The sequence below is a fragment of the Oncorhynchus mykiss genome, chromosome 16 (genome assembly GCF_013265735.2).
Source record: "Oncorhynchus mykiss isolate Arlee chromosome 16, USDA_OmykA_1.1, whole genome shotgun sequence".
In the NCBI taxonomy this organism is placed as follows: domain Eukaryota; kingdom Metazoa; phylum Chordata; class Actinopteri; order Salmoniformes; family Salmonidae; genus Oncorhynchus; species Oncorhynchus mykiss.
Window position 1 is genome coordinate 55,431,012 of NC_048580.1, and position 26,116 is coordinate 55,457,127.

General features: G+C 45.7%; 1 pseudogene; it reads right to left on the bottom strand.

The window, feature by feature from the left end:
* Positions 1-26,116, bottom strand: part of LOC110491111 — a 119,473-nt pseudogene that overhangs the window by 33,375 nt on the left and 59,982 nt on the right.

Here is a 26,116-nt window from a genome sequence, read left to right on the forward strand (position 1 = left end):
TAGTTATGCACGCTCAAGTTTTCAGTTGTTTTGTTGCATTTCTTGTTTGTTTCACCATAAAAAATACTTTGCATCTTCAAAGTGGTAGGCATGTTGTGTAAATCAAATGATACAACCCCCCCAAAAATCTATTTTAATTCCAGGTTGTAAGGCAACAAAATAGGAAAAATGCCAAGAAAGGGTGCCACTATACTTACGGGTTAGTGTGGCTGAAGATGAAGAAAGCACTGCCCTCAGGGATGGGCGGAGTCTTCTCCTTGATGCTGAGGTCTGACAGCCTTTGAGGGCGTGGCCCAACCGGAACCTCTGGCAGATTATCATCATCATTGTCATCATCACCAACTGGGGAAAACCAGGATCAGAGATAAGGCAGTGCCAGGCCATGGAAGCTATGGCAACAAAGCTAGGACACTGATCTCAGAGCAGATTAGGTTACCTGGAGTGTCTGGAGTGGGATACGGCTCCTTCTCCTCTTCCTCCTCCAGTGGAACCTACATTCATCAAGACACAAATAACATATCAGCAGTGTATCTGTACTGTTATGAATGCCATATGGTTTTAACTCACTGTATCATTTTATTTTATTGTTTTATTTAACCTTTATTTAACCAGGAAGGGCTCATTGAGATTTAAAATCTCTTTTTCAAGAGCGTCCTGGCCAAGATAGGCAGCACCAAGTCATTACAAAAATTACAGACAAACAACATGAAAAACTACAAGTAATCTAGTAAAAACCATAGAATTCACAAGATTATAACAAAATCAAAAACAGCAAATTAAAAACATTGACAGGTCAGGGAATCAGTCTCAAGATCATTCATCGGTGATTTAAAAATACCAATCGGGACAAGTTCTTCCAGTTTAAAAGTATTTTGTAAGGCGTTCCAAGACGATGGCGCAGAGAGCCCTTTTACCAAATTCAGTTCGGACATTTGGAACAGTTAGCAGGATAAAGTCCTGCGAACGAAGAGAACAGCCACCACATTTCTGAACAATAAAAATGCCCAAATAAAAAGGTAGTAAACCCAAAATGGCTTTGTAAATAAAAGTATACCAGTGACTGAGCCTACGAGTGACTAGAGAAGGCCAGCCAACCCTGGTATACAAAGTGCAGTGGTGCGTAAGGGTTTTGTAGTTTAAAATAAATCTCAAAGTGCCATGGTAAAGGGCGTCAATTGATCTCAAACACTGAGCGGAAGCATTCATATATAAAATATCCCCATTGTCACGACTTCTGCCGAAGTCGTTGCCTCTCCTTGTTCGGGCGGTGCTCGGCGTTCGACGTCACCGGTCTTCTAGCCATCATTGATCCTTTTTTCATTTTCCATTGGTTTTGTCTTGTCTTCCCACACACCTGTTTTCAATCCCATTCATTACCTGTTGTGTATTTAACCCTCTGTTTCCCCTCATGTCTTTGTCAGAGATTGTTTTATTGTCAGTGTAGTGTGATTGTTGTATAGGTGCGCGTCGGGTCCTCGTACCCATGTTTATGTACATTTAGTGTTATGGAGCATACTCCGTGGACTTTATTAAAAGACTCCATTTTACACTCCATTTGACTCTCTTGCGCCTGACTTCCCTGCCACCTATTACACCTACGCATGACAGAATCTCTGACCAAATATATGAAGTCAGCAGGAGAGGACACTATGCCCATGGAGCTGGAGGAACGCGTTCAGGAACAAGCTAGGGAGCTTGACGTTATCAGCTCCGTCATGGATCACATTTTCATGAAAATGGATCGCTGGGAGAGACAGGGAGTTTCTCCAGCGCCACCACCACCACAACCGGAATCTCCCGTGAACGATTTTTCCTCTCCGGAATCGAGGATCCATTTATCCCTACCTACGGGATACAACGGAGATACTGCCGGCTGCCAGGGTTTCCTCCTTAAACTGAACTTGTATCTAGCCACGGCCTCCCCAGTACCATCTGACCGTGAGAAGAGTTACGCCCTCGTCTCATGCCTCACCGGGAAAGCCCTGGAATGGGCCAGCGCTGTGTGTAGTAGGGAGGATGCGGCGCTGGACCATTTTGAGGAGTTCACCCGCCAATTCCAGATAGTATTCGATCACCCACCTGAAGGCAAAGCAGCGGGTGAGCTTCTCTATCATCTGAGGCAGGAGACGAGGAGTGCACAGGATTTTGCTTTGGAGTTTAGGACCTTGGCTGCCGGCGCTGGATGGAGCGACAGGGCCCTGATCGACCATTACCGTTGTAGTCTACGCGAGGACGTCCGTCGGGAGCTGGCCTGTAGAGACACCACCCTCACCTTCGACCAGCTGGTGGACATGTCCATCAAGCTGGACAACATGCTGGCTACTCGTGGACGTCTAGATCGGGGTCTGGTTGTTCCATCCTCCCGCACCCTCTCTCCCGAACCTATGGAATTGGGAGGGATGGTGCGCAGGGAGACCAGAGGGGGTTCCCGCTCGAGCACCATTCAAGGTCGCAGAGAGCACACTGCTGGTCGGTGCCGGGTTGGTTCCTCTGGGAATAGAGAGGGCAGGCAGGGCATTCTGGCGTCACCCCAGGTGAGTAGGCACCATTCTCATCCAGAGCCCTCTGCTGCACTAATGTTTGTCTCTGTCTCTTTTCCTGATTTTTCACTGCATTCCCAGTATAAGGCGCTAGTAGATTCGGGTGCGGCTGGGAATTTCATTAATAAAAGTCTAGCTCATAGTTTAGGGATCCCTATTGTTCCTGTGGATATGCCTTTCCCTATTCATGCCTTAGATAGTCGACCATTAGGGTCAGGGTTTATCAGGGAGGTAACCGCACCTTTGTGTATGATAACGCAGGAGGGTCACAAGGAGAAGATTAGTCTTTTCCTTATTGATTCTCCTGCGTATTCTGTGGTGCTAGGCCTACCCTGGTTAGTTTGTCATAACCCCACTGTTTCTTGGCCACAGAGGGCTCTCACAGGGTGGTCGCGAGAATGCTCAGGTAGGTGTTTAGGGGTTTCCGTTGGTGCTACTACGGTGGAAAGTCCAGACCAGGTCTCCACCGTGCGCATTCCCCCCGAATATGCCGATTTGGCTCTCGCCTTCTGTAAAAAGAAGGCGACTCAATTACCACCCCATCGACGGGGGGATTGTGCGATAGATCTCCTGGTAGACGCTGCATATCCGAAGAGTCACGTGTATCCCCTGTCGCAAGCGGAGACGGAGGCTATGGAGACATATATCTCTGAATCCCTGCATCAGGGGTTCATTCAGCCATCCATTTCACCTGTCTCTTCGAGTTTCTTTTTTGTGAAAAAAAAGGATGGCGGTTTACGCCCGTGCGTTGATTATCGAGGTCTTAATAAAATCACAGTGAAATATAGTTACCCGCTACCTCTGATCAATACGATTATTGAGTTAATGCACGGGGCACGTTTTTTCACAAAATTGGATCTCAGGAGTGCGTACAATCTGGTGCGTATTAGGAAGGGTGATGAGTGGAAGACGGCATTTAGCACCACCTCAGGTCATTATGAGTACCTGGTCATGCCATATGGGTTGATGAATGCTCCATCAGTTTTCCAATCATTTGTAGATGAGATCTTCAGGGACCTGCACGGGCAGGGTGTAGTGGTGTATATCGATGATATTCTGATATACTCTGCTACACGCGCCGAGCATGTGTCCCTGGTGCGCAGGGTGCTTGGTCGCCTGTTGGAGCATGATCTATATGTCAAGTCTAAGAAATGCTTGTTTTTCCAACAATCCATCTCCTTCCTAGGGCATCAGATTTCCACTTCAGGAGTGGAGATGGAGAGCGACCGCATTACAGCCGTGCGTAATTGGCCGACTCCAACCACGGTAAAGGAGTTGCAGCGTTTTTTGGGGGTTTTCCAATTACTACCGGAGGTTTATCCGGGGTTTTGGTCAGGTGGCAGCTCCCATTACCTCACTGCTAAAGGGGGGCCCGGTGCGCTTGCAGTGGTCGGCTGAGGCGAACAGGGCTTTTGAGCACCTGAAGACTCTGTTTACTTCGGTGCCTGTGCTGGCTCATCCGGATCCCTCTTTGCCATTCATAGTGGAGGTGGACGCATCCGAAGCTGGGATAGGAGCAGTGCTCTCTCAGCGTTCGGGTACGCCACCGAAGCTTCGCCCCTGTGCTTTCTTTTCTAAGAAGCTCAGCCCGGCGGAGCGAAACTATGATGTGGGGAACCGGGAGCTGTTAGCTGTCGTAGAAGCTTTGAAGGTGTGGAGGCATTGGCTTGAGGGGGCTAAACACCCTTTTCTCATCTGGACTGACCACCGCAATCTGGAGTATATCCGGCAGGCAAAGAGATTGAATCCTCGCCAGGCAAGGTGGGCCATGTTTTTCACTCGTTTTGTGTTTACTCTTTCTTACAGACCAGGCTCCCAGAACGTTAAGGCAGACGCATTGTCTCGGCTGTATGACACAGAGGAGCGGTCCATGGATCCCACTCCCATACTCCCAGCTTCGTGTTTGGTGGCGCCAGTAGTGTGGGAGCTGGACGCGGACATTGAGCGGGCGTCACGTACAGAGCCTTCTCCCCCTGAGTGTCCAGCTGGTCGTCTGTACGTTCCGTCTGCTGTCCGCGACCGATTGATATATTGGGCTCACACGTCACCCTCCTCTGGTCATCCTGGGATAGGTCGGACGATGCGCTGTCTTGACGGGAGATACTGGTGGCCCACTTTAGCTAAGGACGTGAGGATTTATGTTTCTTCCTGCTCGGTGTGCGCCCAGTGCAAGGCTCCTAGACACCTGCCCAGAGGTAAGCTACAACCTCTACCCGTTCCTCAACGGCCGTGGTCGCACCTGTCGGTGGATGACCGATCTTTTGACCGATCTTCCACCTTCACAGGGTTACACCACGATCCTGGTCATTGTGGATCGGTTTTCTAAGTCCTGTCGTCTCCTCCCTTTGCCCGGTCTCCCTACGGCCTTACAAACTGCAGAGGCCCTGTTTACACACGTTTTCCGGCACTATGGGGTGCCTGAGGATATAGTGTCTGATCGGGGTCCCCAGTTCACATCAAGGGTCTGGAAGGCGTTCATGGAGCGTCTGGGGATCTCGGTTAGTCTTACCTCAGGTTTTCACCCCGAGAGTAATGGGCAGGTGGAGAGAGTTAACCAGGATGTGGGTAGGTTTCTGCGGTCTTATTGCCAGGATCGGCCGGGGGAGTGGGCGAAGTTCGTGCCCTGGGCAGAGATGGCTCAGAACTCGCTACGTCACTCCTCCACTAACCTTACTCCCTTTCAATGTGTATTAGGGTATCAGCCGGTTCTGGCTCCTTGGCATCAGAGCCAGACCGAGGCCCCTGCGGTGGACAATTGGTTTCGGCACGCTGAGGAGACCTGGGAGGCAGCCCACGTCCACCTTCAGCGTGCCATATGGCGCAAGAAAATTGGCGCAGACCGTCGCCGCAGTGAGGCCCCAGTGTTCGCACCAGGGGACAGGGTCTGGCTCTCGACCCGAAACCTGCCCCTTCGCCTTCTCTGCCGGAAGCTGGGTCCGCGGTTTGTGGGGCCGTTTAAAGTCCTGAGGAGAGTGAACGAGGTATGTTATAGGTTACAACTACCCACTCATTACCGTATTAACCCCTCGTTCCATGTGTCTCTCCTCAGGCCGATGGTGGCTGGCCCGCTCCAGGAGGCTGAAGTGCGTAATGTTCCTCCGCCTCCTCTAGACATCGAGGGGGTTCCGGCGTACTCTGTTCGATCCATTTTGGATTCGAGACGTCGGGCGAGGGGCCTTCAGTACCTCGTGGACTGGGAGGGGTACGGGCCGGAGGAGAGATGCTGGGTTCCGGTGGAGGACGTGTTAGATACTTCCATGTTATCAGAATTCCACCGTCTCCATCCGGATCGCCCTGCACCTCGCCTTCCGGGTCGTCCCCGAGGCCGGTGTCGACGTGCAGCTGGAGCCGCGCGTCAGGGGGGGGGGTACTGTCACGACTTCTGCCGAAGTCGTTGCCTCTCCTTGTTCGGGCGGTGCTCGGCGTTCGACGTCACCGGTCTTCTAGCCATCATTGATCCTTTTTTCATTTTCCATTGGTTTTGTCTTGTCTTCCCACACACCTGTTTTCAATCCCATTCATTACCTGTTGTGTATTTAACCCTCTGTTTCCCCTCATGTCTTTGTCAGAGATTGTTTTATTGTCAGTGTAGTGTGATTGTTGTATAGGTGCGCGTCGGGTCCTCGTACCCATGTTTATGTACATTTAGTGTTATGGAGCATACTCCGTGGACTTTATTAAAAGACTCCATTTTACACTCCATTTGACTCTCCTGCGCCTGACTTCCCTGCCACCTATTACACCTACGCATGACACCCATAGTCTAGTAAAGGCATAAATTTAGCTGATACTAGCCACCTTCTGGCTTCAAAAGAAAAGGCCTTATTCCTAAAATAAAATCCCAATTTCAGCTTCAATTTTATTGTAAGTTGTTGAATATGCAATTTAAAAGAGAGGCCGTCATCAATTAAAATTCCAAGATATTTATATGAGGTTACAGCCTCAATCTCCTTGCCCTGACAGGTAGTAATAGGTGAAAGGTTCAGAGGTCTATTTCTTGCATTAGAAAACACCATTAGTTTAGTTTTGTCAGTATTGAGGATAAGCTTCAATTGACACAAGGTATGTTGAACAGTATAAAAAGCAGTTTGCAAGTTCTGGAAAGCTTTTGTAAGAGACAAGGCACAACAGTAAATAACAGTATCATCAGCATAAAAATTAAGTTGTGCATTTTGGACAATTTTGTCTTTATTTATATAAATAGTGAATAAGAGAGGACCAAGTACAGAGCCTTGGGGCACGCCATTAAAGACAGACAATTTAACAGACATAAGCCCATCAAATTGAGAGCACTGAGTTCTATCAGACAGATAGTTAGCAAACCATGCAACTGCATGCTCTGAAAGACCTACACTTGACAATCACTGCCTCAGTATAGCATGATCAACTGTATCAAAAGCCTTAGAGAGAGCAATAAAAAGTGAGACACAGTGCTGTTTTTTGTCAATGGCTTCAGTGATATCATTTAAAAACTTCATGGCTGCTGTAATTGTGCTATGCTTCTCCCTGAAGCCCGATTGGTACATTGATAAAATATAGTTAGTAAATAAAAACTATTTTAGCTGTTCACTCACAAGGGTTTCAAGTATTTTCACCAGGGGTGACCGCTTTGAGATTGGCCTATAATTATTTAAAATGTATTTATTTAGAATTTATCATTCTAAGTGGGCCACCATTACAAAATATTTTGTCTAATGGTGCCTCTGTGTGGTTATGGATTGCTCTTCTGTGACTTTCTAAAACCCCAATCTAAAAGCTACTCCGATTACCTTGAGATCCCCATCTTGGTCCTCAGGTTTCAGCTCCTCCATCTTATCAGTGTCATCTCTGGAAAAAAAAGAGCCCAAACACAAGACAACATCCCGACGGGTCAGGAGGAACAACAGAAAAACACAGACCATCCTCTCTTTCAGTAAGACAGTGCTGACATTACCTGGCACTCTTCTTCCTTTCCTTCTCCTCCTCTTCCTCCTTTTGGGCTGTGTTCAGGCTCTCTGCATCTGCCAGGTTGTCAACCGCGATGGCCAAGAAGACGTTCAGCAGGATGTCTGATTACAAACTGGACTTAAGGGCAACGGAGATACAACATTGACCTAACGTTTGAGTGTAATGCACTGTTCTACACTCCTGATCCTGTGGGCTAGCAATGTGTACCGGCTATTGTTCCAGCTCAGAACTAACATATTTGATTCAACAAACAAAGAAACTACTCATCAACTCATCATGACTAGCTGAGTCAAATGGGTTAGTGCTGGGGTGGAACAAAAGCCGGCAAGTATTGCGTCTCTCTTGAACCAGTGGATAATACTGATCTAAATGCTATATGACTAGGGGCAGCTGAAGCCATGTGTTCTACATGTTTTAAAAACAGGATACAGTTTCCACAGACAAAGAGGATGATGAAGTAGATGCAGACGACCATGCCTGAGGAGAAGGGTCCACCGTACGCCATGATGCCGTCATACATCACAGCATTCCAATCCTCGCCTGTCAGGATCTGAGTCACACAACACAGTGTAACACAACGTCATCCCAACTTTAGTACAACGCCATCACGACATTATTACAATATTACTATTACATTATTACAAGTCATCACAATGTTATCACAACGTCATATCACAATGTTACCACAACGTCATAACACAACATTATTACAACGCCATTATAACGTCATCACATTTTCATTATGTCAATAATCATTGTGAGAGAAGCCAGGAACAGGTAGAGTCGTCCTACCTGAAACACTGTGAGTAGTGCCTGGGGGAAGTTGTCGAAGGTGCTCCTCTTAGTTATCGTCTCGTCGAAGTTGAACTTGCCGCCGAAGAGCTGCATGCCCAACAGAGAGAAGATGATGATGAAGAGGAAGAGCAGGAGCAGGAGGGAGGCGATGGACTTCATGGAGTTGAGCAGCGATGCCACCAGGTTACTGAGAGATGCCCAGTGGCTACAGGGCAGAGAGAGAAAGAGAAGGTCAAGATGAATGCACAAACAACCCATACGCAAGCATGCAAGCACACATACCGAGAGACTGATAAACATTCTTCCAACAGTATATGATGCATCAAAACCAGTGAGCAAAGAAAGAGATGTGACGTGAATGTATCACAGAGGTAAACATTTTGCCAAAATTACACCTCCACCACGTCAGTCTATGTCCAGCCTCTCCTGAAGTCTCCCAGTCTCACCGTGTGACCTTGAAGATGCGTAGCAGACGGACACAGCGGAACACAGAGATGCCCAGGGGAGACATGATGGCCAGCTCCACCAGGATGGTCTCCACGATGCCGCCACACACCACGAAGCAGTCGAAGCGGTTGAACAGAGACACGAAGTAGGCCTGCAGGCCCAGACTATACATCTTCACCAGCATCTCACACGTAAACAGAGCCAGCAGAACCTTGTTGGCCACATCTGGAGAGCAGCAGACATCAGCATGTAGACATTACAGTACAACATTTTCCAGTTATAAAGATCACTGCTATGGGGATCTGGTAGGAAGGGTTACTGTATGCAGCAGATACAGTAGCTGGGTAAGTCATAGGTATTGTCTGATTATCAAGGGCACTACTGTAGTACAATGGCATTGTAGATTGTAAGATTCAAGGATAACATAGTAAGTATCCTGTGGGTTTCTGAGAAGGACACTGTAAAGTACACATTATGCTAAAACTACGTGATTGGGAAATAACATTTTGATCCTCTACCCACCCTGTACTTCCGTGAGCCAGTCAGGCTGGTTGTAGTGCTCTGAGGAGATGGTGAGCGTGTTGAGAAACACCAGGATGATCACCAGCCAATAGAAAGACACTGACTTCACGGCAACACGACACTTCCTGCGGCAGAACCGGTTCCAGCGACGCCATCGCCGACTTCAAGAGAGAGGAAATGATGTCACAATCTGACTCGAATCAGGAAGTTGTGTTACATACTGGTTGATCATCACAGGATTTCATGAACAGGTTAATTGTGAACTGGAATGAAATCATGCATGTTAGACAGAATATCTTAAACAATGTCAGGGTCACAGACTAAACAAAATGCAGACATGGTGAGGATGATGAAGATGTGGATGATGACGAAGAGGACATCAGCAGGAGTGCAGTGACTGATCAGGATGGACAGAGTGTGTGTGTGGGAAAAACACAAGCGAGTGACGATGAATTTCCACAATGTGCATCAGGGCCATGCAAAACAACTAATGACACATAGTACTGACAGAGGACTGACCTGTACTTTGATTTGATAATTTTCTGACTGAAGAAATGAAGAATCATATTGTTAATTCCATTTGCATGAATGACGTATTACAGAAGCTTTTTAAGTCTATTCAGGTAGAAAGAAACCTTGCACCTTGACAGACAGACAGAGACAGACAGACTCACCAGAGTGGTCCACAGCAGTTAGCCTTATCGTCCTCTCCGTTGGGGTTGTCAGTGTTCACAGACTCTGTCTCGCTGGCGGGCTTGCTTGCTGTGACATCACACAAACACAGGAAGTAAGGTGAGATCCAGTCGAACTATGGCTCTGACTTTCCAACCTAAAGAACCCTTATGATCAGGTTTGGGGAGTAACTGATTACATGTAATCTGATTTTTAAAAGGCTATAACTGTAATCCGTTACGTTACCAGCAAAAATATTGTAATCAGATTACAGATACTTTTGAAAAACTAGATGATTACTTCTTGGATTGCATTTAAATTCAGAAAGGATGTTTGTGAACAAAATACATTATGACACCTTTCTGTTTTCTCAATGACATTCAATTCAGCATTGAAAAAGGTTTGACCACAAGTCAGAGAACACTAGGATGACACGTCAAATGCGTTTGATGGATCCTTTTTGTCTCTCTCTAATGCCTTTTAAGGGGAAAGTAATCCAAAAAGTAACCAAAAGTTATCAGATTACGTTACTGAGTTCGGGTAATCCAAAAGTTACATTACTGATTACAATTTTGGACAGGTAACTGCAACAGATTACATTTAAAAAGTAGCCAACCCAATCCTACTTATGCCTGAGTGTTTTGGGTAGTTTAAATCTAGTAAACATGGCATGATTTCATATCCTCATCATTCAGTATAGGGCTCTTTGGGGACCATCATTGGCTGTCAGAATACAGAGGGCTGATTGCAGCAGCTGCAGAGATCATCCATGCTGTTTACTATGTGAATGGGATAACAATAGTGTGGTTTCTGATAGGGTTAGAAACGTTATGCTAGTAGTGGATCTGTGCAGATGCTGTACAAACCTTATGAATAAGTAAGTACAAGGTCAAAAGTACTCCACAAAATATCTCAAGGAAAAATCGAAATCACAGTGCACAGGAATGGAGTAAAAAAAAACAAGGCTTATAAAAATTAACTAAATAAAAGAAATGGCAATGAATGACTCAAAATGACCCCACAATGCATGTCTACAAGGCAATCTATCTATTTTGATTGTTTACAAATATGCATACCCTTTCCATAGTCAACATATCAATGTGTTTACATTTGCAGACAATATTTCCCTTATTCACTTATGGTCCAGTTCCGGAGAGTTCTAGGTTACAGTACAACATGCACATGACCTCTCGTAACCTCTAGAAGCCTTAAACCTGCTGGTTGTGTCTCAAAATACTGATGTTTGATTCACAAATCTTATCCTACTTTACCAAAGAGTCAGGACATGAGGACACAGATCTAATGAAGAGGCTGATTGAGTGAAATGAAGAGTAGTTGTAGAGAGGATTGAACACAACAATTGGACAAGAACACATCAAACTAGTAGCAAAGCACAAGCAAGCAAAGGAGGGAGGGCAAAAAACACACACACACACAACCCAATTTACCCTGTGTCTCTGTGGACTGACTGAACCAGCCAAACTTCCCTTTCTTCTTCTCCGTTAGGTCAGCCAGTGTCACGCCTTGGTGTTTTAAAGGCATGCAGTACATGCATTTAGACAGCAGAGGGAGCAGTGAGTCAGTAGAGAACAAGCGAGAACAGATATCTACTACTATATAAGCAGTTAGGAAGAGGCTAGAGAAGCACTAAACAAAACATAAGAGAAAAAAGAGAAGAGAAGCCAATAACTGGAAGGCATGAAAGAAGGCGAGAAGAAGAAGCAGTTGTAGAGCAGAGGAGAGAAGAAGAAGAAGGACATCTATTAGTAGCAGCTAGTGGGCCACACAGAGTTGAAGTCTACGTAGATTAAAACATGTATATTAAGGAAAGAGGGTTGGTAAAGTATGGTACCTAGACACCACACATAGACAACTGACATAGAGGGGTCTAATAATCTAACAACAGTGACAGATTATACTCTATACAGATATGCACTAATAAAGCTTTCTGTGGTGACCTAAAAACCAGTGGGTAGATAGATGGCTGGAGCTAGGGCTGCGGCAGTGCCAGGCAGAGCAGTGGGAGAGGGGGGGGGGGGGGGGGGGGGGGGGGTTGTCTCATCGCTGCAACTCTCGTACGTCCTCCGAAAGACAACCCAACCAAGCCGCACTGCTTCTTAACACAATGCCCACTTAACACAGAAGCCAGCCGCACCAATGTGTCAGAGGAAACACACCGTACACCTGGCGACCGTGTCAGCCTGCACTGCGCCCGGCCCGCCATAGGAGTCGCTAGTGAGTGATGGGATAAACACTCCCCTAACCCGGACGACGCTGGGTCAATTGTGCGCCGCCCCATGGGTCTCCCGGTCGCGGCCGGCTGCAACAGAGCCTGGACTCAAAACCAGAATCTCTACTGGCACGGCTAGCTCTGCGATGCAGTGTCTTAGACCACTGCGCCACTCGGGAGGCACAATCATCTCTTTTTAAACAGACTCACACAGACACCTCAAGGCCTCAAGGGATTCTACCACTGAGTCATGTTTGCCAAGAACCCTCATTCACATTACTTTCACTGGCTGTAAGCCAAAGCATTTGCAACACTGCTACTGAACATGTATAAATACACTATCTGAAATGAAACCTTCCATTATTGAGGATGGACTTTGTTTGGGTTATCCTGATCCTGATAAGACACTGCCATAGTATTTACTGTGTTTGTTTACAGTAGCAACCAGCTCAACTAATGTCCCATACAAACTCAATGAGAAACAGCACATCCATACATATTTTGTATTGTAGAGCCCAATAGTGAGAGTACTGCTGATACCGTAGATGAGGCACTCAAACCTACCGGCATGCATTAGTCTAACTCTCTAGATCTCCCAGGCTTTACAGTTAATGACGGGGGAGACAAAAATAGAACAATAGCATCACTGATGTGCCTATTATGTCTACTAAAAATTGCCCAGATGAGATGGATACTACAGCCAATATATCTCTCTCTCTCTCTCTGCACACTAAAACGTGCATCCATGTATGCACACACCGTCTGTCAGTCAGTCAGTCAACATACACTATGATGGGCATTAATATGGAGTTGGTCCCACCTTTGCTGCTATAACAGCCTCAACTCTTCTGCGAAGGCTTTCCACTAGATGCTGGAACATTGCTGCGGGGACTTGCTTCCGTTCAGCCACAAGAGCGTTAGTGAGGTTGGGCAATTAGGACTGGCTTGCAGTCGGCGTTCCAATTCCTCCCAAAGGAGTTCAATGGAGTTTAGGTCAGGGCTCTGTGCAGGCCAGTCAAGTTCTTCCACACCAATCTCGACAAACCATTTCTGATTGGATCTCGCTTTGTGCACGGGGGCATTGACATGCTGAAACAGTAAAGGGCCTTCCCCAAAATGTTCCCATAAAGTTGGAAGCACAGAATCATCTAGAATGTCATTGTAAGATGTAGCGTTAAGATTTCCCTTCACTGGAACTAAGGGGCTTAGCTCGAAACATGAAAAACAGCCCAGGACCATTATTCCTCCTCCACCAAACGTTACAGTTGGCACTATGCATTGGGGCAGGTAGTGTTGTCCTGGTATCCGCCAAACCCAGATTTGTCCGTCGGACTGCCAGATGGTGAAGCGTGATTCATCACTCCAGAGAACATGTTTCCACTGCTCCGGAGTCCAATGAAGGTGAGCTTTACACCACTCTAGCATTGGCATTGCGCATGGTGATCTTAGGCTTGTGTGTGGCTGCTCGGCCATGGAAACCCATTTCATGAAGCTCCCGACAAACAGTTATTGTGCTGACGTTGCTTCCAGAGGCAGTTTGGAACTCGGTATTGAGTGTTGCAACCGAGGACAGAGGATTTATACACTCTACGAGCTTCAGCACTCGGCGGTCCCGTTCTGTGAGTTTGTGTGGCCTATCACTTTGCAACCGAGCAGTAGTTGCTCCTAGATAATTTCCACTTCACAATAACAGCACTTACAGTTGACTTGGGCAGCTCTAGCAGGGCAGAAATTTGACGAACTGACTTGTTGGAATGGTGGCATCCTATGAAGGTGCCACGTTGAAAGTCACTGAGCTCTTTAGTAAGGCCATTCTACTGCCAATGTTTGTCTATGGAGATTGAATGGCTGGGTGCTCAATTTTATACACCTGTCAGCAACACGTGTGGCTGAAATAGCCAGATCCACAAATTTGAAGGGCTGTCCACTTACTTCTGTATAAATAGAGTACCTACAATAGCAAATGTCTCATCCCAACAGGAAGCGCTGTGTCGTCATGCATCATGCTGCACACGCTTACATAAAGAGGATTTGGATTACTGTCTCTTTCTTCCATTGAAGTCATATCATCATCATTCCTGTGTGTGTGCGTCTGTGTGTGTGTGTGTGTGTGCGAGATCATGTGTGTGTGTGTGTGTGTGTGTGTGTGTGTTACGGCTGAAGCAGCAGACATGACATTCACTTTCATTTGGTTTACCCAGAATGATAACAATTTCTCAGGAAGTCCTGGGATCAATAGCAATATGATCCAGTGACATAACATCACAGGAACAGGTGGTAGAACCAACAGGGAACAAACACCCATTATTGCATTCCAAAAACAGATTTATTTCCAACCTGTTTAAAACCTAGACCTCTGTCTCTGTCTCTGAACCACACTGCTGGCCAGGTGCTGGTGACAAGGTAGAGTAGACTTTCAGCATGACTTTCAGTATGCTTTTGGAGAAGAGCACTCAACATGCACTGCACTGACACAAATGACTGATGATTGGTTGAACATATAAGAAGGTTGTTGGAGCTGTACTGTTAGAGTTCAGTGCAGGCTTTGATGTTATTGACCATAACCTGTTGTTGAATTTCTTTATGTGATATGGCTTTTCAACCTCTGCCAAATTTTGGATTTAGAGATATTTATTTAATAGGCTCTGTCGCAGCCGGCCGCGACCGGGAGGTTCCGTGGGGCGACACACAATTGGCCTAGCGTCGTCCGGGTTAGGGAGGGGTTGGCCGGTAGGGATATCCTTGTCTCATCGGGCGCTAGCGACTCCTGTGGCGGGCCGGGCGCAGTGCACGCTAACCAGGTCGCCAGGTGCACGGTGTTTCCTCCGACACATTGGTGCGGCTGGCTTCTGGGTTGGATGTGCGCTGTGTTAAGAAGCAGTGAGGCTTGGTTGGGTTGTGTTTCGGAGGATGCATGGCTTTGGACCTTCGTCTCTCCCGAAACCGTACGGGAGTTGTAGCGACGAGACAAGACAGTAACTACTAACAATTGGATACCACGAAATTGGGGAGAAAAAGGGGTAAATTCAAAATAAAATAAAACAACTAAAATGCTTGATTGCATTTCAAAGAATGAATGTATAGGAGGAGCGAGAGCTGCGTGTATATTATCTGTGACAAACAGGTGCTGTTAGATGACATCCTGTTTCTGCCTGTTTGGAACCGTGTAAACAACACTAAATACATTAAAAGTAATACCAGTCTGTTGTAACAATTTTTTTAAGGCTTTATTACAACATAGCAAATATTAAAAGCAGCTGAATCTGTGAAATTGCTTTATCCAACATTTTTCCGTTGCATGAGGCTTGGCGCTCACAGAATCAGTAGGATATTAAACAAACACTCAAACAGTAGCAGGATCTGTCTTATTTCTGTAGATATGGATGATTTATAAAGCCAGGTACATTTAACAGTTAGGCTGTTGATTATAGACCTAATTAAGATGGGGTTTCCTCTCTCTCTCACTTTCGTTAGACAACTAAGGCCAGGGCTGTTCTCATCTAACGTCGCTGCAGCCTCCGCCACATTGCTCGCCAATCCCAATATGCTGCTTAACGTTGCTATTATGCATAGGGAAAGGCGACAATTCTACGGCGCACTGAACATGAAGTTTCAGAACTGTGGACAGTGACTGTATCCAACGCAGGAGAAATCACATTTGTTATAAAATAATATTCAAAATATTAGATTTGCACCACTATTTTGACATAATATAGTCATATACAGTTTCAGTATCACATCTTAGTGTGAAGTACCATCCTCGTGGCCTCCGCAGTGGATTAGACCACTGAGAATCAGACAGGTGTCTTGTGCACCATGAAAAAATAAGAACATGTTGACTGCTCGACTAAAGAAATCTCGGTCGACCAACAGCCTATCGACCAAACAATCGACCAGTCGACTAAATGGTGTCAGCCCTAGTGGCCAGTAAAGAACTGGTCCTGAACGTCTCTAAAACTAAGAGCATTGTATTTGGTACAAGTTCTAGACCTCAGCTGTATCTGGTAATGAATGGTGTGGCTGTTGAACAAGTTGAGAGGGCTAAATTACTTGGTTTGACCATAGATTGTAAACTGTCAGGATCAAAACATATAGATTCAATGGTTGTAAAGATGGGGAGAGGTCTGGTTGTAAAGATGGGGAGAGGTCTGGTTGTAAAGATGGGGAGAGGTCTGTCCGGTGAGAAAGAGATTTTTTTTTTTGGACACCACACTCCATTAAGCAAGTCCTGCATCACTTGTTGTTTTTATAAGAAACACGAATGTGTTGGAAATTCCAAATTGTTGTAGTGAACTTACACACAGCACTGACACACACTTACCCCACCAGACATGCCACCAGGGGTCTTTTCACAGTCCCCAGGTTCAGAACAAATTCAAGGAAACATACAGTATTATACAGACCCATGATTGAATGGAACTCCCTTCCATCTTATATAGCACAAGTGAACCGCAAACCTGGTTTCAAAAAACAAATAAAGCAACACCTCACGGCACAACGCCTCTCCCCCATGTGACCTACGTGTTGTGTGCATGTACTGACATGTATGTGGAAGTGATAGACGAACACACACAATACATGTTAATCTTTTAAATGTATGTCAGTTGTAATATATTTAATTTGGTATGTCTTCTCCTTTGTGTCGGACCCCAGTAAGACTAGCTGTCGCCATTGGCGTCGGCTAATAGGGATCCTAATAACATCTAAACCTAGGTAGAACAGAGGGGAATGAGATGTGAAGGGGGTGGTGAGGTAGGAGAACAGAGGGGAATGAGATGTGAAGGAGGTGGTGAGGTAGGAGAACAGAGGGGAATGAGATGTGAAGGGGGTGGTGAGGTAGGAGAACAGAGGGGAATGAGATGTGAAGGAGGTGGTGAGGTAGGAGAACAGAGGGGAATGAGATGTGAAGGGGGTGGTGAGGTAGGAGAACAGAGGGGAATGAGATGTGAAGGGGGTGGTGAGGTAGGTGAACAGAGGGGAATGAGATGTGAAGGAGGTGGTGAGGTAGGAGAACAGAGGGGAATGAGATGTGAAGGAGGTGGTGAGGTAGGAGAACAGAGGGGAATGAGATGTGAAGGGGGTGGTGAGGTAGGAGAACAGAGGGGAATGAGATGTGAAGGGGGTGGTGAGGTAGGAGAACAGAGGGGAATGAGATGTGAAGGGGGTGGTGAGGTAGGAGAACAGAGGGGAATGAGATGTGAAGGGGGTGGTGAGGTAGGTGAACAGAGGGGAATGAGATGTGAAGGAGGTGGTGAGGTAGGAGAACAGAGGGGAATGAGATGTGAAGGGGGTGGTGAGGTAGGAGAACAGAGGGGAATGAGATGTGAAGGGGGTGGTGAGGTAGGAGAACAGAGGGGAATGAGATGTGAAGGGGGTGGTGAGGTAGGAGAACAGAGGGGAATGAGATGTGAAGGGGGTGGTGAGGTAGGAGAACAGAGGGGAATGAGATGTGAAGGGGGTGGTGAGGTAGGAGAACAGAGGGGAATGAGATGTGAAGGAGGTGGTGAGGTAGGAGAACAGAGGGGAATGAGATGTGAAGGGGGTGGTGAGGTAGGAGGACTCACGGATGCGTTTTCCCCCCTCCTCGTCCCCCTCCTCGTCATTCTCAGGGTCGATGTCCTCGGCCTGAGTGATCCAGTCCAGGTAGCCCTTCAGATCCTCCTCCAGCTGCTGCTTCTCTCTCAGCTTCTGGAAGTCTCCACGAGCCTTGGCCTTCTCTCTCTCCTTGGAAAACTCTCTGTGGACGGACACACACACACACAAAGACAAAACCTCAGAAACCTGTTCCCTCTATGTGTGTATTTCTGTGTGTGCACTCTCGTGTGTGTGTATGTGTGCATATGTTCAGTATATAGGACAATGATGATTCTAATGTCTTACCCGCTTAAAACTCCCAGAACCAGGTTGAGAACGAAGAAGGAGCCGAAGATGACCAGACTGACGAAGTAAACCCAGGGCAACTCAAAGCCCATGGCATCATTCATCTGAAACAACAAAAACAGTCACAGTTAGCTTTAGAGGACAATCGTGAAGTTCCGGGGAAAACTAGATCAGCCACCTAAAGTTGAAGTCGGAAGTTTACGTACACTTAGGTTGGAGTCATTAAAACTAGTTTTTCAACCACTCCACACATTTCTTGTTAACAAACTATAGTTTTGGCAAGTCGGTTAAGACATCTACTTTGTGCAAGTAATTTTTCCAACAATTGTTTACAGACAGATTATTTCACTTGTAATTCACTGTATCACAATTCCAGTGGGTCAGAAGTTTACATACACTAAGTTGTGTTATTTCCTCTTTTCAGTGACTCTCTCTTTAAGACAACTGTGTGTGCAGGCTTTTACTTCACCCAAAACAGTAACACAGCTCATTTGTTGATGAAGACTATGAATCAGGTTGTGTTACAGTTGGCTGGAGCAAAATCCTGCACCCACAGCGCAGAAAAGATTTCCTACCACTGCTATAAAGAATCTGTCTCTCAGGACACTACACACAGGAGAGTATAGATGTGTGAGCAGACCATAGATAGAGGGGAGGGGAGGTCAAATATCTGCCAATCATCTCTCCATTCCTCCTCTGTGTTCAGCTCCCACTCCATCCCTTTCATGTCTGTTGAGTGGCTGCATCTTTCCTCCACTCGCATTGTCACCTTCACCCCATCCATGGCTTCATTAGCATCGCATCACCATGGTAACTGGTACATGAACGAAAAGAAGAGAGGGCAGTACTGATAGAGCGGGAGGGAGAGTCAGTCAGAAGAGAAGAGAAAGCAAGAGAGGAAGAGGAAAGAAGAGATGGAGCAGGAATAGGGTTCAGGGACAGGGGTATGGTTCAGGGGTAGGGTTCAGGGACAGGGGTATGGTTCAGGGGTAGGGTTCAGGGACAGGGGTATGGTTCAGGGGTAGGGTTCAGGGACAGGGGTAGGGTTCAGGGGTAGGGTTCAGGGACAGGAATAGGGTTCAGGGACAGGGGTAGGGTTCAGGGACAGGAATAGGGTTCAGGGGTATGGTTCAGGGACAGGAATAGGGTTCAGGGGTATGGTTCAGGGACAGGGGTAGGGTTCAGGGACAGGAATAGGGTTCAGGGACAGGGGTATGGTTCAGGGGTAGGGTTCAGAGACAGGAATAGGGTTCAGGGGTATGGTTCAGGGACAGGAGAAGGGTTAGGGTTCAGGGGTATGGTTCAGGGACAGGGGTAGGGTTCAGGGACAGGGGTATGGTTCAGGGGTAGGATTCAGGGACAGGAAAAGGGTTCAGGGTTCAGGGGTAGGGTTCAGGGACAGGGGTAGGGTTCAGGGGTAGGGTTCAGGGACAGGGGTAGGGTTCAGGGGTAGGGTTCAGGGACAGGAATAGGGTTCAGGGTTCAGGGGTAGGGTTCAGGGACAGGGGTATGGTTCAGGGACAGGGTTATGGTTCAGGGACAGGAATATGAATAGGGTTCAGGGACAGGTATATGGTTCAGGGTTCAGGGACAGGGTTCAGGGACAGGAATAGGGTTCAGAGACAGGGGTACGGTTCAGGGACAGGGGTATGGTTCATGGTTCAGGGTTCAGGGACAGGAATAGGGTTCAGGGGTATGGTTCAGGGACAGGGGTAGGGTTCAGGGACAGGAATAGGGTTCAGGGACAGGGGTATGGTTCAGGGGTAGGGTTCAGAGACAGGAATAGGGTTCAGGGGTATGGTTCAGGGACAGGAGAAGGGTTAGGGTTCAGGGGTATGGTTCAGGGATAGGGGTAAGGTTCAGGGACAGGGGTATGGTTCAGGGGTAGGATTCAGGGACAGGAAAAGGGTTCAGGGTTCAGGGGTAGGGTTCAGGGACAGGGGTAGGGTTCAGGGGTAGGGTTCAGGGACAGGGGTAGGGTTCAGGGGTAGGGTTCAGGGACAGGAATAGGGTTCAGGGTTCAGGGGTAGGGTTCAGGGACAGGGGTATGGTTCAGGGACAGGGTTATGGTTCAGGGACAGGAATATGAATAGGGTTCAGGGACAGGTATATGGTTCAGGGTTCAAGGACAGGGTTCAGGGACAGGAATAGGGTTCAGAGACAGGGGTACGGTTCAGGGACAGGGGTATGGTTCATGGTTCAGGGTTCAGGGACAGGAATAGGGTTCAGGGACACAGGTAGGGTTCAGAGTTCAGAGACAGTGGTAGGATTAGGGGATAAGGTTCAGGGACAGGGGTATGGTTCAGGGACAGGGATAGGGTTCAGGGTTCAGGGACAGCGGTAGGGTTAGGGGACAGGGTTAGGGGACAGAGAGAGAGAGAGAGAGAGAGAGAGAGAGAGAGAGAGAGAGAGAGAGAAAGTGAGAGAGAGAGAAAGTGAGAGAAAAAAGGATAGGCTACGACAACCGAGAACAGGTAGGCTGCTACTTTATATTCTGAATGGAGCTGATGACGAGTGCAGCATCAATTAGCCTAGCTACCTAGCTAGCTAGCGTAACTAGCTTCTCCCAACTTAATACAGTCAAGACAGGTACTACGTAATCATATTGAATGAAAAATAACCTAGATTATGGCAGCTATTAGTATACTATAGCACAAGCCGGCTTGGTTGATTGCTCTGTCGTCTCTCCCTCCCTCCTCCCTGTGTCACTCGCTCACATTCACAGTAGCCTACACACAGCACAGCCCCTGCTAGAGCGTCACCTCTCTCTACCTCACACTTTATCAACTCTGGTTAATAAAGTAGCTTAAACACTTTTCTGCTGCTTCCCTCACTCGGATTTGACCTGGGTCTGGATCCGACTAGGTCTATACTAGTCTAGTTGTCCTCGGGTCCGTTTGGAACGTGTTTCTATATTTTAAAAATGTATTCATGCATATCGGCTCCGAATGGGAAAGCCCCAGGTTCATCTTGGTACGGGTCCAAGAAGTTGGAGACCTCTAGTCTGACATGTTATAGGTTCTAAAGGTTGGATTTGATTGGAGCTCATCCAGTATTAGCGATGACGCTAAACTAACCCTGTTGAAACCTCTGTGTTACTGTGAGTAGAGATGGCTAACTAGTTGCTAGCTGGGTGTGGTTCATGAAGCAGCAGCCTCACCCAGTAGAGAACATCAGTCCAGCCCTCCATGGTGATACACTGGAAAACAGTAAGCATGGCAAACAGGAAGTTGTCAAAGTTGGTGATGCCACCGTTGGGGCCATGCCATCCCTCTCTACACACAGTCCCATTCATCATGCATTGGCGCCCATGGCCTGACATTGCACACGGAACAGGCTCCTCCTCTGCCAGAATGCCTACAGGGATATAGAAAGAGAGAGAGGAAGGGAGAGATATGGGAGAAAGAGGGAAGGAGAATAGTTAGAAGTTACTAAACATGGACAACAATAACGCACCGCATGGAATGCCAGCTTAGTAAACAATGACACAAAACATCAGAGGGCAACAAGAATATCAAATACAGTCAGAGGTGTGAAAAAACACTTGGACGCACAGAGAAGTGTGGCTTTTTATTCCTTTATAAAGCAAACCATTTTGTCTAGTTTAGCTTACATACTCTTGTTTACAGATACACATTTTATATGTATACATGTATAGTGTACAGTACAGTGTTTAACACATTATTCTTATGGGACACTAGCACATCAGAGGCATTTTTTTTCTCTCTCTCTCACACACACACACACACACACACACACACACACAACCTTTCTCACTGTCCCTAACTCCCTGCTGATGTTGCATGCAAATTACATTCATAATCACACACATTACATTCATAATCACACACATTACATTCATAATCACACACACATTACATTCATAATCACACACACATTACATTCATAATCACACACACATTACATTCATAATCACACACATTACATTCATAATCACACACACATTACATTCATAATCACACACATTACATTCATAATCACACACATTACATTCATAATCACACACACATTACATTCATAATCACACACACATTACATTCATAATCACACACATTACATTCATAATCACACACATTACATTCATAATCACACACACATTACATTCATAATCACACACACATTACATTCATAATCACACACATTACATTCATAATCACACACATTACATTCATAATCACACACATTACATTCATAATCACACACATTACATTCATAATCACACACACATTACATTCATAATCACACACACATTACATTCATAATCACACACACATTACATTCATAATCACACACATTACATTCATAATCACACACATTACATTCATAATCACACACATTACATTCATAATCACACACATTACATTCATAATCACACACACATTACATTCATAATCACACACACATTACATTCATAATCACACACACATTACATTCATAATCACACACATTACATTCATAATCACACACACATTACATTCATAATCACACACATTACATTCATAATCACACACATTACATTCATAATCACACACATTACATTCATAATCACACACACATTACATTCATAATCACACACATTACATTCATAATCACACACATTACATTCATAATCACACACACATTACATTCATAATCACACACACATTACATTCATAATCACACACACATTACATTCATAATCACACACACATTACATTCATAATCACACACACATTACATTCATAATCACACACATTACATTCATAATCACACACATTACATTCATAAATTCACCCCCTGCAGTTCCACTTCATCTGCTCAACTGACATGGCTTACATCTCCTTTCATCCATAATCGCTTCTAATAGCATGATGATGAGAAGGAGTCCCAGGTAAGTGCCTTTCTCAAGGGCAAACATCAGCATAGAGCCCCGGATTACAGCTAGCAGAGATCTGGGTCTACCCTGCCCTGAACTGCCCTGTATTGCTGCTTCTAAACTACCACAGGGATGTAAACAAGCAAGTAACAAAGATAAAGAGCAATACACATGTTGTCCATCAACTCCCCACTATTAAACCAGATTATTGTAGCTGAGAAATGAAACAATGTCATCTAGCTTTCATATACATGTTTCATATAGATCCCCCTGATTGACTGGAAGTAATATTCATTCATATTCATTCATATTCAGGGACTGAGTGCTAGAATAAGGGTCATGATTGTCAGCAGATTAAATATTGAATCAAAGCCGATTTCAACTAGTGAGTGACTGAAGTCTTGGGGTTTGTACAGACAGATGATTCATATCAGTCACAAAAGGATTGAGCCTAGTGTTTTTCTACAGTATTGGTTATCAGTAATGCTGCGTTTAGATGCACGAGGTAGACGGCAAACAGGATGCCATTGGTTTCAATGAGAGAACGACATAGATGCCGCTGGGGGCTGGCGGTGAATGCCTTCAGCCACCACGTAAGACAGGATGCCATTGGTTTCAATGAGAGAACAACCCAGATGCCGCTGAGGGCTGGCGGTGAATGCCTTCAGCCACCACGGTAGACAGGATGCCATTGGTTTCAATGAGAGAACGACCCAGATGCCGCTGAGGGCTGGCGGTGAATGCCTTCAGCCACCACGGTAGACAGGATGCCATTGGTTTCAATGAGAGAACGACCTAAATGCCGCTGAGGGCTGGCGGTGAATGCCTTCAGCCACCACGGTAGACAGGATGCCATTGGTTTCAATGAGAGAACGACCTAAATGCCGCTGAGGGCTGGCGGTGAATGCCTTCAGCCACCACGGTAGACAGGACTGCCGCCAGAGTTAAAATATTGAAACTTTTGCCGTCTGCCATAGCATTGTTTTCTACCGGATGTTGATTTGCACTGATTGTTTACTGAAATCACTATAGCAACACACACCATTGTGCAGGCTTGCTTTTTCCGGCACCATCTTCCTTGCTTTCTTGTCCCGCTATTCCGACTGGTACAACTTTTTTTTGCATCCATCATCTAAATGCAGCATAACTTTTGTCTGTCTTTTTATGTAGAGCTGACGTGCATCAAAATATGGAAAGAGTTTAACTTGTGACAGACAGAGGAGGACTGAGATGGACAGATTACGGACGCAGGTCCTTACCGGTGCCCACCAGGTAGCAAGTGGCGTGCATCTTGCCGATGAAGAGTTCCAGGCCGATGATGGCATAGATGATGATGACGAAGAGGACTAGCAGAGCGATGTGGAGCAGAGGAACCATGGCTTTAATGATGGCGTTCAACACTACCTGTAAACCTGACAGAGACAGAGAGAGAGGGCTCAGATACACACACACACACACACACACACACACACACACACACACACAGTATAATGCTATGCGGACATAACAAACCTAATTCTAAACTATTTATTGATGTTTATGCCTATGGATTTCAGACTGTGCACAGGTATCAATGAAAATGTCTAATTGAACTAGAGACATATGAAGATTTTAATTCTAAAATGTTACAGTATATATTTATTTTCAGAAATGCAGGTAAATGAGCTTTTATTGCTGAAAGAAATGATGAAAGAGAGAGTGAAAAAACACACCATTCTAATTATGTAACGGGGTTGTTCAATGACATGTATTTGTTTTAAGTCATTCACTTGATGGTTTCATTTCAGAGAGACAAATAATCATATTTTTCCCAAAATGCTATATATCCACCTCACTCACAGTGACGTAAGTAGTACTGCTAGGTTTTACACAGTCAAATGTAACAAATAACCACATTTTAATAAAGCAATGTACAAATTATACAATTGTGACATCAATATATGTTTTATTTTTGTAATTATAATTCAATACATTAATATGGGATCTGTATGTAAAACATTTGACATGTTAGTCATTTAGCAGAAGCTCTTATCCAGAGTGACTTTGAGTAAGTGCATTCATCTTAAGATAGCTAACAATTATCACAATCAAATATTCCATTCTAGCTAAACAATGGATATATAGCATTTTGTCCGCCCAAAAAACATTTTCATACACATCTAAAATCTATGAATGAATTATCTGAGAATAGTCATATTTTACACACACATGAAGGTTCCCATAAGCAATATTTTAAAAAGATGAAAAAAAAAAATTGGTGTTTGGCATTTTGGAAATAAACTCTTCATATGGTATAAACATGGTAACATATCTCCATAGTGAAGACATGTTCTGGCACAATGGCGACTCACTGGGTACTCCTGAGACAAGACGGAGGGGGCGGAGCACACGGAATGCTCGGAGGGCCTTGACGTCAAAGCCTCCTGGTTTACCCCCCTGAGCCCCCGCATCACCCTCTTTGGTTATCACCTCCAGAACTACACTGAACAACCTGTGAGGGAGGAGAGAGGGGAAGGAGAGATAAAGAGAGAGAGAGAGAGAGAAAGAGAGAGAGAGAGAGAGAGAGAGAGAGAGAGATAAAGAGAGAGAGAGAGAGAAAGAGAGAGAGAGAGAGAGAAAGAGAGAGAGAGAGAGAGAAAGAGAGAGATAAAGAGAGAGAGAGAGAGAGAGAGAGAGAGAGAGAGAGAGAGAGAGAGAAAGAGAGAGATAAAGAGAGAGAGAGAGAGAGAGAGAGAGAGAAAGAGAGAGAGAGAGAGAGAAAGAGAGAGATAAAGAGAGAGAGAGAGAGAGAGAGAGAGAGAGAAAGAGAGAGAGAGAGAATGAGATAGAGAGATAAAGAGAGAGAGAGAGATAAAGAGAGAGAAAGAGAGAGAGAGAGAAAGAGAGAGAGAGAGAGAGAGAACGAGAGAGAGATATAAAGAGAGAGAGAGAGAGAGAGAGAAAGAGAGAGAGAGATAAAGAGATAAAGAGAGAGAGATAGAAAGAGAGAGAGAGAGAACGAGAGAGAGAGAGAGAAAGAGAGAGAGACAAAGAGAGAGAGAAAGAAAGAGAGAGAACGAGAGAGAGAGAGAGAGAGAGAACGAGAGAGAGAGAGAGAAATATCACAAAGGTCAGACACACAGAGAAATTGATGACATCATTGTAACATACAGCTCTGAGTCATAGGGCTGTCTGAGAATCAGGTGACAGTGCATTGATGTATCTTAA